Raw genomic sequence first — 12,268 nt, 5'->3', positions numbered from 1 at the left:
TAGCCATATGCAAAAAGCTGTAACTAGATCCTTTCCTTACACCTTATACAAAAATTAACTCCAGATGGATTAAAAATTTAAACATGAGAACTAACACCATAAAAACCCTAGAAGAAAATCTAGGAAAAACCATTCGGGACATAGGCACAGGCAAGGACTTCATGACTAAAACACCAAAAGCAAAGGCAACAAAAGTGAAAATAGACAAATGGGACCTAATTAAACTCCAGAACTTCTACACAGCAAAAGAAACAATTGTTAGAGTAAACCAGGAACCAACAGAATGGGAAAAATTTTTTGCAATCTACCCATCAGACAAAGGGCTAATATCCAGAATCTACAAAGAAATAAAATAGATTTACAAGAAAAAACAAAAAAACTCAAAAGTGGGCAAAGGATGTGAACAGACACTTTTAAAAAGAAGACAAATATTTGGCCAACCAACATATGAAAAAATGCTCATCAACACTGGTCATTAGAGAAATGCAAATTAAAACTACATTAAGATACCATCTCATGCCAGTTAGAATGCAATCATTAAAAAATCCAGAGACAACAGATGCTGGAGAGGATGTGGAGAAATAGGAACAATCTTACACTGTTGGTGGGAGTGTAAATTAGTTCAACCATTATGGAAGACAGTGTGGCGATTCCTCAAGGATCTAGAAATAGAAATTCCATTTGACCCAGCAACCCCATTACTGGGTATATATCCAAAGGATTATAAATCATTGTATTATAAAGACACGTGCACATGTATGTTTATTGCCACACTGTTTACGATAGCAAAGACCTGGAACCAACCCAAATGCCCATCGACGATAGGCGGGACAAAAAAAATGTGGCACATATACACCATGGAATACTACTCAGCCATAAAAAATGATGAGCTCATGTCCTTTGTAAAGACATGGATGAACCTAGAAACCATCATTCTTAGCAAACTGACACAAGAACAGAAAACCAAACACCACGTTTTCACTCATAGGAGGGTGATGAACAATGAGAACACTTGGGCACAGGGAAGGGAACAACACTCACAGGGCTAGTTGGGGGGGTGGAGGGGAGAGGAGGGGGAGGACAGCAGGTGAGGGCGGGGAGGGGGGAGGGATAACACCAGGAGAAATGCCTGATGTGGGCAATGGGGGAGTTGGGGTGGGGGGTGGGATGGAGACAGCAAACCACCATGGCATGTATGTACCTATGCAACAATCCTGCAGGATGCAGGACGTGCACATGTACCCCAGAGTCCAAATATAATAAAAAGTAAGTAAATAAAAGAAGAACAAAAAAATAAATAAATAAAAGCCAACAACAAGTCAGGCAGGTGACTTCTGCTTTCAGCCTGGCTATACAGTTCCACTGAAGCAACAAAACCCCAAGTCTACTGCCCACTAGAGTGAGAAAAAGGAAGAGGGGGAAAACCTAGAGAGGAAAAAAACAAGAAAATGAATATCTCAAAACATGATTCAGCCCACAGGCAATATTTGCTCAGCCATGATGGCTTGGTGTGTTAGCAAACACAGGAGAAGGTGAGTGGTATTTTACCACTGACCTCCAGATGCAAGTCACACCATAAAATAAAGAACAGCATGGCCAGCTCCAGGCAGAGGGATGTGGAGAAGTGACCTTCAGGCCCAGCATGGTGGAAGCTCCTTGCACACAGGCTTCATCCTGTTAGAGCTAAGCCATAATTGATCATCGCAGCAAATTGATGTGAGTAAAGTCCCTTCCCAAGCTCTGTACAAACTGACTTCATAATGAAATATGAGCTTGTGAAGTTTCTCATTTTGTTCTATTCTGACATTTCTTGCAATGTGATTAAAATATAATAAGATCAAATAGAAAATACTATTTGCTCAATCACCTCCAAACCTAACACAGTCAATAGTTCAATTCCATCCAGGAAGAAAAGTCATTTCGAAGACTCCATAAAGAAGCCTACATTTAAATTTCATGTTCTCTGCTGTTACTGTGAAAAATTACGTGTTTTAAATATAGGACAAATACAGGGCAGGCCAATTCTTGTTATAATAAATTTTATTCTAACATTCTCGGTAAATAAAATCTCCAAGCTCCAGCCAATGAATGGCTGCTTCAAGGTTCATTCAATAATACATAATTCCAGTCCAAATAATGATTTGCTCCGTTCCTTTGAAGTCTAATTCAAGCCCCATTTCCCCTGAGAAAACCCAGATTCCCAAAAATCATTTTCTTCTCCAGACTTCTTAGAACGTACACAGCCGTAAATGTGGCCTGGCTGTTAGGTTTACGTACCTTCTTTTCAAAGGTTGACACAGCAGCCCCTCAAGGTCAAGGGAGGGCCAACCCTTTCTTTAACGTCAGCCAGAATGCCTGGATTTCTGGGTACCCAGCCCAATGTTAGACGGGCTGGAGGTGCTTGACACCTATTTACAGATTGAAAGCACCCGTAATGACGGCATTTAACCCATGGCAAGCTTTCCAGCCATCCATCTCCTGTGCTCCTAGTCCACATCACACCAGTCATTTCTAGTGAAGACATTATGTTATCCTCTGAGGCCTCGACACACACAATCATTTTACACATTGTCAGCTGCATCTATTAATTTTCTTACTGTCAGAGACAGTTAAGGGAGCCTTTGTGGAAACATCTGAGGATTGGTGAAATGGAAGCCTGTTTGTTTGGCTTCCCCTGACACACAGGCTAAGGAACTGTGCAATTTTGAGTACCAGAGTGAGCTGTATGACTTACAGATAATTGACTCTGGGAGGCAAGAACACAAATTGGAAAGAGAATTTTCTCTCTTTACTAGTAGTTTCCAATCCACAGACCATTTGAAGAACAAACCTAAATCTTTAGGTTGGATTTTTTTCTAGGTCTAGACCACCCTTAACCCCCAACATACACAGGCTGGACCAGCCTCTAGGCCTGAGTGCACCAGCAGTGCAAGGAGGGTCTTTCCTGCTTTTAAAGGGACCCACGGTGACTGGACTAAACAAGCGCCCAGCACAGGTCAGCTCGTAGATTCCAACCTCTGGAAAAGCGGAGACCTAGCCCTCAGAGAGTCACAGCCCCAAACTCATTTTCACCTTCTTTGGGCTGTAGCCCCAGAACACAGACTATAAAGTCAAATCATCAACTTGTAGCACTGAGAGGATCCTTAGAAACGAACGTGTCCTGGCCCTGGGTGTCAGTTAGAAAGCACTTGATGCAAGAATCAAAAAAGCCAAATCAAACCGACTTGAATGATAAAGGGGTTTATGGACTTGTGTATCCAGAAAGTCCAGCTCCATTTCCTTGTGATCCTCTCTGCTCTGCTGCCCTCTGTGTGTTAATTTCATCTTCAGATCAGCTTTCCTCATGGTCCCAAAATGGCTGCCAATAGCAACTAGAACTCCATGCTTCCCTTTTTACATCCAAAGGAAAAGAGAGTGTCATTTCTGAGACCACTGAACTAAAGCCCTAGGCTTTGTTCTGATTAGACCATCTCTCTATCCCTCCAGCAAGTGGGGAGTGGGACTTCCCTGACTCATTTGGACCCATCAGTTCCACTCAAACATGAAGCTACTGGACCTGGGGAGGGTGGGATAGATGCTGGCAAGGCACCCCCATGGTGGCTATGTCCTCCCACAGCTGAGCAGGATGGCACTAAGCCCTCCAGGCCTCATCCTCTTCCTAACAGTTCTGTCTCCTTCCTTGGAAATGGCTTTGGGTCCAGGAGCACTGTCTGTGATGGCATGCAGTTTAAGCCAAACTTCAGGAGTCCTAGGAATGCTGAGAACCACTCATCTCCCCTCCAGGACTATGAATCCTGAAATCACCAGCCACTTTGGACATAAATTCCTCTCTTCACTAGGACATGCCAAGTAGCCCTTGCAGGCATGTCTAGAACTCTGGGATAGGCCACTGGCCATGTTTACCTACAAGAATAGCCAATTCCTGCTCTGCTATCGAGAGTATGCTAAGCCAGTCTTGCTCAGCTCAGCCCTTCAACATCTTTAAATTCATTAAGTGACTCTAACAACTGACTCTTATTCTCCAAAAAGGGCCAGATCATCAGCTTAGGGCACAGATGGAGCCCTAGCTCCTCCTTCCTTGGCTTCCTTGACAAACAATTTCCCTGACGCATTCAACTCCATTACAGATGAGTCTCTCATGAGGGTCCCACAGCCCTCTGAGCCTCCTCCATGCATTTTCCAGGCAGTCCTGGCTCACTGGGAGCATCTGCTGGACCAGCTGACTGCATAGTCCCATAGCCCAGACAGCAGGACCCTATTTAGCACATTCAGCTGGGCCTTTGTTTCCCCAAGTGCCTTCTTCATTTTATAGTTTATAAAGTCTCATCACAACTCCTCCACACCTCCCCCACCAACCCTGGCAAAAGGAAAAACAGGTACTGCTAACCATTCTTCAAAAAGAGAGAGACCCAAATACCAAGTGAGGAGGCAGGTGATTTGAGGTACCCTAACAGCAAGAGGCAGACCCAGACCCCAGGCCCCTGGCCCTTCTCCACCTCCACAGAATGCCTTGTTCAGGCAGCCCCTGGCAATACTTCTGGAACAAAAAAATGTGGCAGCAGAGGGGCCCCTGCTCAGTCCACCAGAGCCTGAGCCAGCCCAAGGCAGCTGCTTCCTGCTACAGAGAGTTGCTTCAGAAGTGCTTTGTGCTACAGTCCCTGCCCGCGGCATCCGGGGCTGGCCAGAGCCCAAACCCTCCCCAGGCTCAGAGGTAACTGCTCAGGGAGTGAGCTTCAGAAAATCCAATTTGTCTTTCCTCTTGCAGTCTTTGCTTTGCTTATTGCTTTGAGATTTCTTTTGCAGTGATGTGGGTCTTTGATTCACAGTTTGGGTCTTTGGTGAATACAGCCTTTTTCTTCCTCCTTTGTGCCCAGCTCCCAGCCCAGCCTTCCTAGAAAACCGAAGAAGCCTCTTTCCTTCAGGAAGACGCCAGGCAGAGGGCTCTGGGATCAGACCAGCCTAGGTTCAAGTCCTGGTGTGGCCATTTTCTTCTTTCACCTATTGAATCATTCAGCCTACAAATACACAGTGGGCCCCTATGATGCACCAGGCATGGTTCCAGCAGCTGGAACCTGGGGACCCAGCAGAGAAAAAGCCAACCCCTTCATGAGGCACCTCATCTCCTGAAACCTTGCCATAGGCAAGCCAAAGCATTAGTTCCCCCAACTGCTTGCAAATGCAAAGAAAAGCCCTAGACTTTCTCCCCTAAAAGAATGTGCATCAGCACAGGCACATAAAACCATGTGCCTTTTCAGAGGGCTGGTGGATCCCTGAAGCCCACAGGTGGACTCCCGGGGGTCTGTGAACACCAGGTTAGGAACCTCTGAGCAAAGAGAAAGCTGGTACAAGGCCCTCTTCAGTGGGCAGAACTCTCTAAGGGTTCTGTTCAAATACCACCATGATCTGTTTAATTCCTTCAATGGATCATAGTCACATTCAACCTGCATCTTCAGATCTTGACTTTCCTGCATTCCAAAGACAGATTCTTACAGGTGGGCTTCCTAAGATAAAAGAGTAGAAGAAATATGCATTCTGGAATGTGAACTAACTGCCCTGTGGGATTTCGGGGTAGAACATCCACATCAGACTTGCAAATTATCTTTTCCTCACATACGTGGGGTAACAATTTTCTCCAGGTGAGCATGAATATGCTGCGCTTTATGCAGTCCCTATGCTCCTGAAAAGTTATACCTGAATCAAAACCTTGCAAATAAAACCACTTAACATGCACTAAGGGAGCTTGCTACTTTATAAAAGCTGGCAATGAATTCTTCTGCGAAGCAAGGGAAACTTTGAAATGTGCAAATTATTTCTCCTCTTTGTTGGAGTGGATTTCTGTAGAATGGGTAACTATACATGAGTAATGCCAAGTGGGGAGAGAGGGAGGTTAAAGCATAAGGTTTCTATTTATCATGTATCTGTGCATGATGCATCCAGGAAGAGTTGTTTTTTTATAGAAAATATTACTTTGTATTATCTGTTTCAAAAACCAAATGAACCAGTACACAACTAAACCTTTTGATGTGAAGAGGACAGACAGGATGGCTGGGGACCTAGTTGATCACGAAGGCACCCACCACGGAGGGCAGAACAGGAAAAGGGGCAGACACTCAAAACAGCTTGAGTCCAAAACAGTACCAGGTGCAGCCAGCAAGGGACACCTCATTGAATACTAACCAGCTGTGACCTCAGGCCAACATCAGGTCCTGTGCCCCTGCAGAGCCCAAGGGATCATCAATGGAACAGGTCAGGCTATCAGTGTAAGAGAGGCCGCCAGTGATTCGTGGAAAGGCCCTTGATCGGCAGGAAGGGAGAAGTGGGTGAACAGAGGCAGAGCGCAGTGGAAGAGGGAGGCTATGATAACAAGAGACAGGCAGCCGGCAAATGTGGTAGGAAGGGGTAAAGGATTAGTGCCTATTAGGAGGTTAATATGGGGTGCGTTTCCAAAGGAAAAGCAGAAATAAGATTATGCCTTACAATGAAAATTCATTAAGCAGCAGCAGCCATTTAGGAAGGAAGAGACAGCTGAATTCCAGCTGAAATTAAAACTGTAATCAAGAGAGCCACGCTGAGAGAAAACAGCCATGGTGGGCTGGAGCAAGAGCATGCAGAGAAGCTGCCCCACCAGGATGACGGCTGGCTCCCTTCAACCTCGCAGGCATATTTTCAAACACCTGCCAGACACGTACCCATACTGAGGAGAGGACCCATGAGGAGGACTGACTTTGCCAAATAGGCTCCAGGCAGTGTAGGTGCTCAATAAATGCTGGATAGGTGAATTGCTGCACAAATGCAGGGGTCAGCAAACCTTGGCCTATGGGGCCAAGTTCAGTCCATGGTCTGCTTTTGTACTGCCTGAGAACTAAGAATGGTTTTTCCCTTTTAAAAGGGTTGTAAAATGGAAAAAGAAGAGGATAAAAAGGGAGGAGAGGAAGGAGAAAGAGGAAAGAGGAAAAGGAAAAAGAAGAGAAGGAAGGAAGGAAGGAGGGAGGGGAAGGAGGAAAAAATGTGACAGAGACCATATGTGTCCCACAAAGCCTAAGACAGTATCTGACTGTGTACAGAAAAAGTGTGCCTATCACTGAACTAATGAGCTCACACCTTGAATTTAAGATTTGCCTTGTATTTTCCTATCCCCATAGACACTATCCTAATAATGATTTATTGAATTTACTGACTGCCTGGAGAATTTTAAGAGCCCTTCTTGGCCTCTAGCCTGGAGGACAGTTCTGATGGGAGACTCAACTTGTCTCCACAAGAAGGCTGTGGGGCTCTGTGGCACTGAGTCTCAGGATGAGTGCCTTGGCAGAGTGAGAGGAAAGAGAGGGTCACAGAGACCTGGAAGTGCTGGGGTGGAGGGTTAATGCAGCCAGAATTTGTTGAAGATCCAAGTGCCAAGCTCCAGGTTAGGCACTGCAAGAAACTAAAACATACAAAGGCCTCATTCCTACTGACAAAATAGACATCAAATCCAATAAGCAATATAATGTAGAGCAGAGAATCAGCAGACAGTGTGGTGGGCGTGCTGGGTGGAGTCTTTTGATGCTTCTCACACAAGGCCACCTTTCAGATGAGCCTAAACAGCAGGACTCTAGAAGGCATCCTTGGAGGAGGACTAGGCTTGAGCAAAGGTGCAAAGACAGGTGGAACTAGGAGACGGTCAAGGAAAGGCAGAGGCTCTGGTGAGGAGACAGAGTAGGAAAAGGTCAGTTGATGACTTAATTTGGGTTCCTCTAGAAGCAGATCCTGAAATGAAGACTTGAGCACAAGTGGTATATTTGGGAGGCAGTAACTCCTAAAGGTTACTGGAGTTAACCTGATTGGGGAACTCTGGGAGTCAATGCGGAACAGGAGCCTCAGAGTTATCCCACCTGACAGACAAGAAAGCTGTGATATTTCTATAGCAACTCCCATCAGTCATGCATTTAATTGGTACCTGGAGGGTGAGGGTGGGCCTGTATGTGCTGACGTGGTTAGACCTAAGGGAAATCAGAGACATCAACAGGATCTGCTGCAGTTGGGTTGTGATTGTGGAGAGTCTTGAGTGCATCTATGCTAGGGAGTCTACCGGTCTATGGGGAAAGGAACTAACACAGTTTTTGAGACTGGAGGTAGCATGACTACAACCTAGAAAGCTACTTGACCATAGTACAGATGAGACAAGTGACCTCAGCTTCATGGAAAGATTCCAGAAGGCTGAGAATGGGGGGCCACAACCAGGCCCCCATGATACTAAGGATGGAGAGGAGGAAACACATGCACACAGTGATGGCCTGGAAGCCATCAATAATGCTCCCACGGTTCTGGCAGGCAGCTGTGCAAAAAAGCAGAGAGAAAAGTAAGGTGGCTGGGTCATGGGATGGATAGGGCCTCTGCAGGAGTGCTGGTTTGTGCAGTATCTCCCTCTGTAGCAACTAGAATGAGTCTGGAGCTTAAGAGAGAATGCAGGACTGAAAACTCAGGTGGAGAAACATGGACAGAAGGTCAAGGGATGGCCAGGATTACTCAGGGAAAGGATTTTGAAAGAAGACACAAAGGCTGATATAAGAACTGTGAAAAATATTTATCCTGATGGAAGAGGAGGGGAATGAATCAGCAAAGCAGAAGTAAAAAGCTGGGAACCCAAGGAAGAAATGAGAGAATTTTTAGCCGCTAACTCTTTCCCACATGAAGGTATTCCTCCTTCTGGGTCCACACCCAGGCCCAGCACCATCTCTGTATCTAGAATGGAGCAGGGAGTGTACCCGGGGTTGTGATGGGTTCAACCCTGCCATTCAGGACCATGGGTGTTGTCATACCCCAGTGTCTTGAACCTTAAGTGTATACACTTCTGGATAATCTGAACTTCCAGCCACCACCACTGGAAGTGTTGACAAAACTCAGTGTGCTTATGCAGTGAGAATTTTGTGGAGGAAAAGATCTATCACTTTCATTGATTCTCAGAGGGTTCTGTGAACCTATGAAGGACAAGAACCACAGGTCCAAAGAACCAGTGAAGTAGCCACTGTGAACACTCATTTAGCATTAGCCCAGGGTGGAATAGCAAGAGGGAGACCAGACACCTCCCTGAATAGTCAGGGATCAAATGTTCCCTACATTTTGCAGAAAACTGTCAGAACCAAAAAACTTGACCTGCTCTTGCTGCAGGCACATCTACCAAGAGAGTTTCACTCTGTGTAAAGTTTGATCTTGTGCCTGCCCCAAGACCACTGCCAACCTGGCTGATCGGCTGTGCGGGGTTGCTAACAGAGCTGCTGGCCAGCAAAAAGATTACCCTGAATCTTCCCTCAGAGAACAGAGAAACTTCTGTTACCAAAAAAGCAAAGAGAATAAAGCTCCAATTTTAAAAAGCTTTGAAAAGTGTTTCAATGCAAGCAAGCTAGTGCCACTGCTGGGGTTCCTTGACGCTCAAGAAAGATAACTATTGTTTCTTGCATTTTACATCAGGTATTAAAGGCTCTACAGGTCTGTCCTCTGGATCACAAGGATTGTTGTGTGGAAAGCTACACTGCTTCTCCAAACAGGACACAGAGCCTGTTGCGAAGACATCAGTGCATCTCAACTTCTGTTTGCTGGCTTTACCAGCAGCTTCTGGCTTCAAAGAAAGTTCTTTGGGTGACGCTTTCTAAATCTGGAAGAGAACCACATGTACCTAAATCTTCTTGATACCCCCAGGTACAGAAGTTGAAATCATTTCTGGACGCCAGAGATCAATCTCTGTCTTTATTGCTCACCCAAGCCCTGCTGAGCCAGAACGCGATCATGCGGGCCACAGGAGAGGGGGATCACTGATCCCGGTGGCTGGGAAATGTGTCCAATAGCAGACATTTTCCAGAATCATTTATAAGGAGAGGTAACAGTGCTTGGTCTCATTGTGGCTCTGATACTGGTAAATCTCTGGGATTCTGTTTCCTTCTCGGTATACAACATTCAAAAAGATGTGGACCGTATGACATCAATGTCTCTTCCAGCTCTGACATGCTAGATATTTGACTTCCTGAACGTGCCACTCTGTAGGGTCTGGTCACTCCTGCCCCACCTCCCGTAAAGCTACTCTGGCCCATCAGCATCATCAGTGGCAAAGCTAGAGCAGAGGGGCCCACTGCTCTGCCCAACACAAGCAGACATCTGCAATCCTTCTACGGGGTTACAGATGGCAGCAAGTGTTCACATCCATAAGTAAGGATTTCCATTTCCAGTCTTTAAAAAATTATATAAACCTAATTGTTTTTAAAAAAATCTTTATGTATTTAGAAGGTACAAGTACAGATTTTTTTATATACATATATTGCACAGTGGTGATGTCTGGGCTTTCAGTGTACCCATCACCTGAACAGTGATCACCGTACCAATAGGAATTTTTCGACCCTCAATCCCCACCTAACCTTCCCACCTTTTGTAGCCTTCAGTGTCTATTATTCCACTCTATATGTCCATGAATACCCATCGTTTAGCTCTCACTTATAAGTGAGGACTTGTGGCATTTTATTTTCTGTTTATTTCACTGAGAGTAATGGCCTCCAGTTCCATACATGTTGCTGCAAAAGACACAATTTTATTCCTTTTGATGGCTAAGTAGTATTCGGTGGGGGGTGTGTGTGTGTACACACACACATATGTAACATTTTCTTTACTCCTCCACTGATGGAGACTTAAGTTGATTACATATATTTCTTATTGTGAATAGTGGTGCAATAAACATATGAGTGCAGGTATCGTTTTAATATAATGATTTCTTTCCCTTTGGGTAGATATCCAGTTTCTGGATTGAAAGGTAATTCTATTTTTAGTTCTTTGAGAAATCTCCCTACTATTTACCATAAAGGTTGTACTAATTTACCTTCCCATCAACAGTGTGTAAGTGTACTCTTTTCTCTACATCCTTGCCAATGTCTGTTGTTTTTTGACTTTTTAATAGCCATTCTGATGGTGTAAGACGGCATCCCATTGTGGTTTTAATTTGCATTTCTCTGATGATTAGTGATGTTGAGTAGTGTTTTCATATGTTTGTTGGCTGCTTGTATGTCTTCTTTGGAAAAAGGTCTACTCATGTCCTTTCCCCAGTTTTTAGTGGGGTTTTCTTGTTGAGTTGTTTGTGTTCCTTATATATCCTAGATGTTAGCCCTTTGTCGGACACATAGTGTGCAAACATTGTTTTCCATTCTGTAGGTTGTCTGTTCACTCTGTTGTTTCTTCTGCTGTGCAGAAGCTTTTTAGCTTAATTACATCTTCTTTGTCTATTTTTGGTTTTGTTGTTGTTTTTGCTGTTTTGTTTGAGGACCTGGTCATAAATTCTTTTCCTAGGCCAATGTCCAGAAGAGTTTTTCCTAGGTTTTCTTCTAGGATTTTTAGTTTCAGGTCTTATGTTTAGGTCTTCAATCCATCTTGAGTTAATTTTTGTATATAGTGAGAGGTATGGATCCAGTTTCTTTCTTCTGCATGACTATCCAGTTTTCCCAGCATCATTTATTGAATAGAATGTTCTTTCCCCAGTGTATATTTTTGTCAGTTTTGTTGAAGAACAGTCGATTGTAGGAGGGTGGCTTTATTTCTAGGCTCTTTATTCTGTTCCATTGTTCCATGTGTCTGTTTTTATAGCAGCACTAGGCTGTTTTGGTTACCATAGCCTTATAATATAATTTGAAGTCAGATAATATGATGCATTCAACTTTGTTCTTTTTGGTGAGAATTTTTTTAATGATTCAGGCTTTGATTCCATATGAATTTTAGAATTTTTTTAAATTCTGTGGAAAACGACATTCATAATTGGATAGGTGTCTCATTGAATCTGTGGATTGCTTTGGGCAGTATGGCCATTTTAACAATATTGATTATTTCAATCCATGAGCATGGGATGCTTTATTTGAGTCTTCTGCAGTTTCTTTAATAAGTGTTTTGTAAGCTCTCCTTATAGAGATCTTTCATTTCCTTGGTTAAATATATTCTTAGGTTTTGTTTAGTTTTGTTGTTGTTGTTGTTGAAGCTATTATAATGGGATTGCCTTCTTGATTTGGTCTGCAGTTAGATTTTTATCAGTGCATAGAAATGCTACTGATTTCTGTACATTGATTTTATATCCTGAAACTTTACTGAATTCATTTATCAAATCTAAGGATTTTTTTGTGGACTCTGGGCTTACTACATGTAAGATTGTATCATCAGTAAACAGGGATAATTTGACTTCCTCTTTTCCAATCTGGATGCCTTTTATTTTTTTTCTCTTGCTTGTTGCTCTGGTGAGGACTTCCTAAACTAATTCTTTAGAAAT

Source organism: Cebus imitator, unplaced genomic scaffold, assembly GCF_001604975.1.
Source record: "Cebus imitator isolate Cc_AM_T3 unplaced genomic scaffold, Cebus_imitator-1.0 Scaffold76, whole genome shotgun sequence".
NCBI lineage: Eukaryota > Metazoa > Chordata > Mammalia > Primates > Cebidae > Cebus > Cebus imitator.
The sequence above is the reverse complement of the archived record's forward strand: the minus strand, read 5'-3'. Positions refer to the sequence as shown.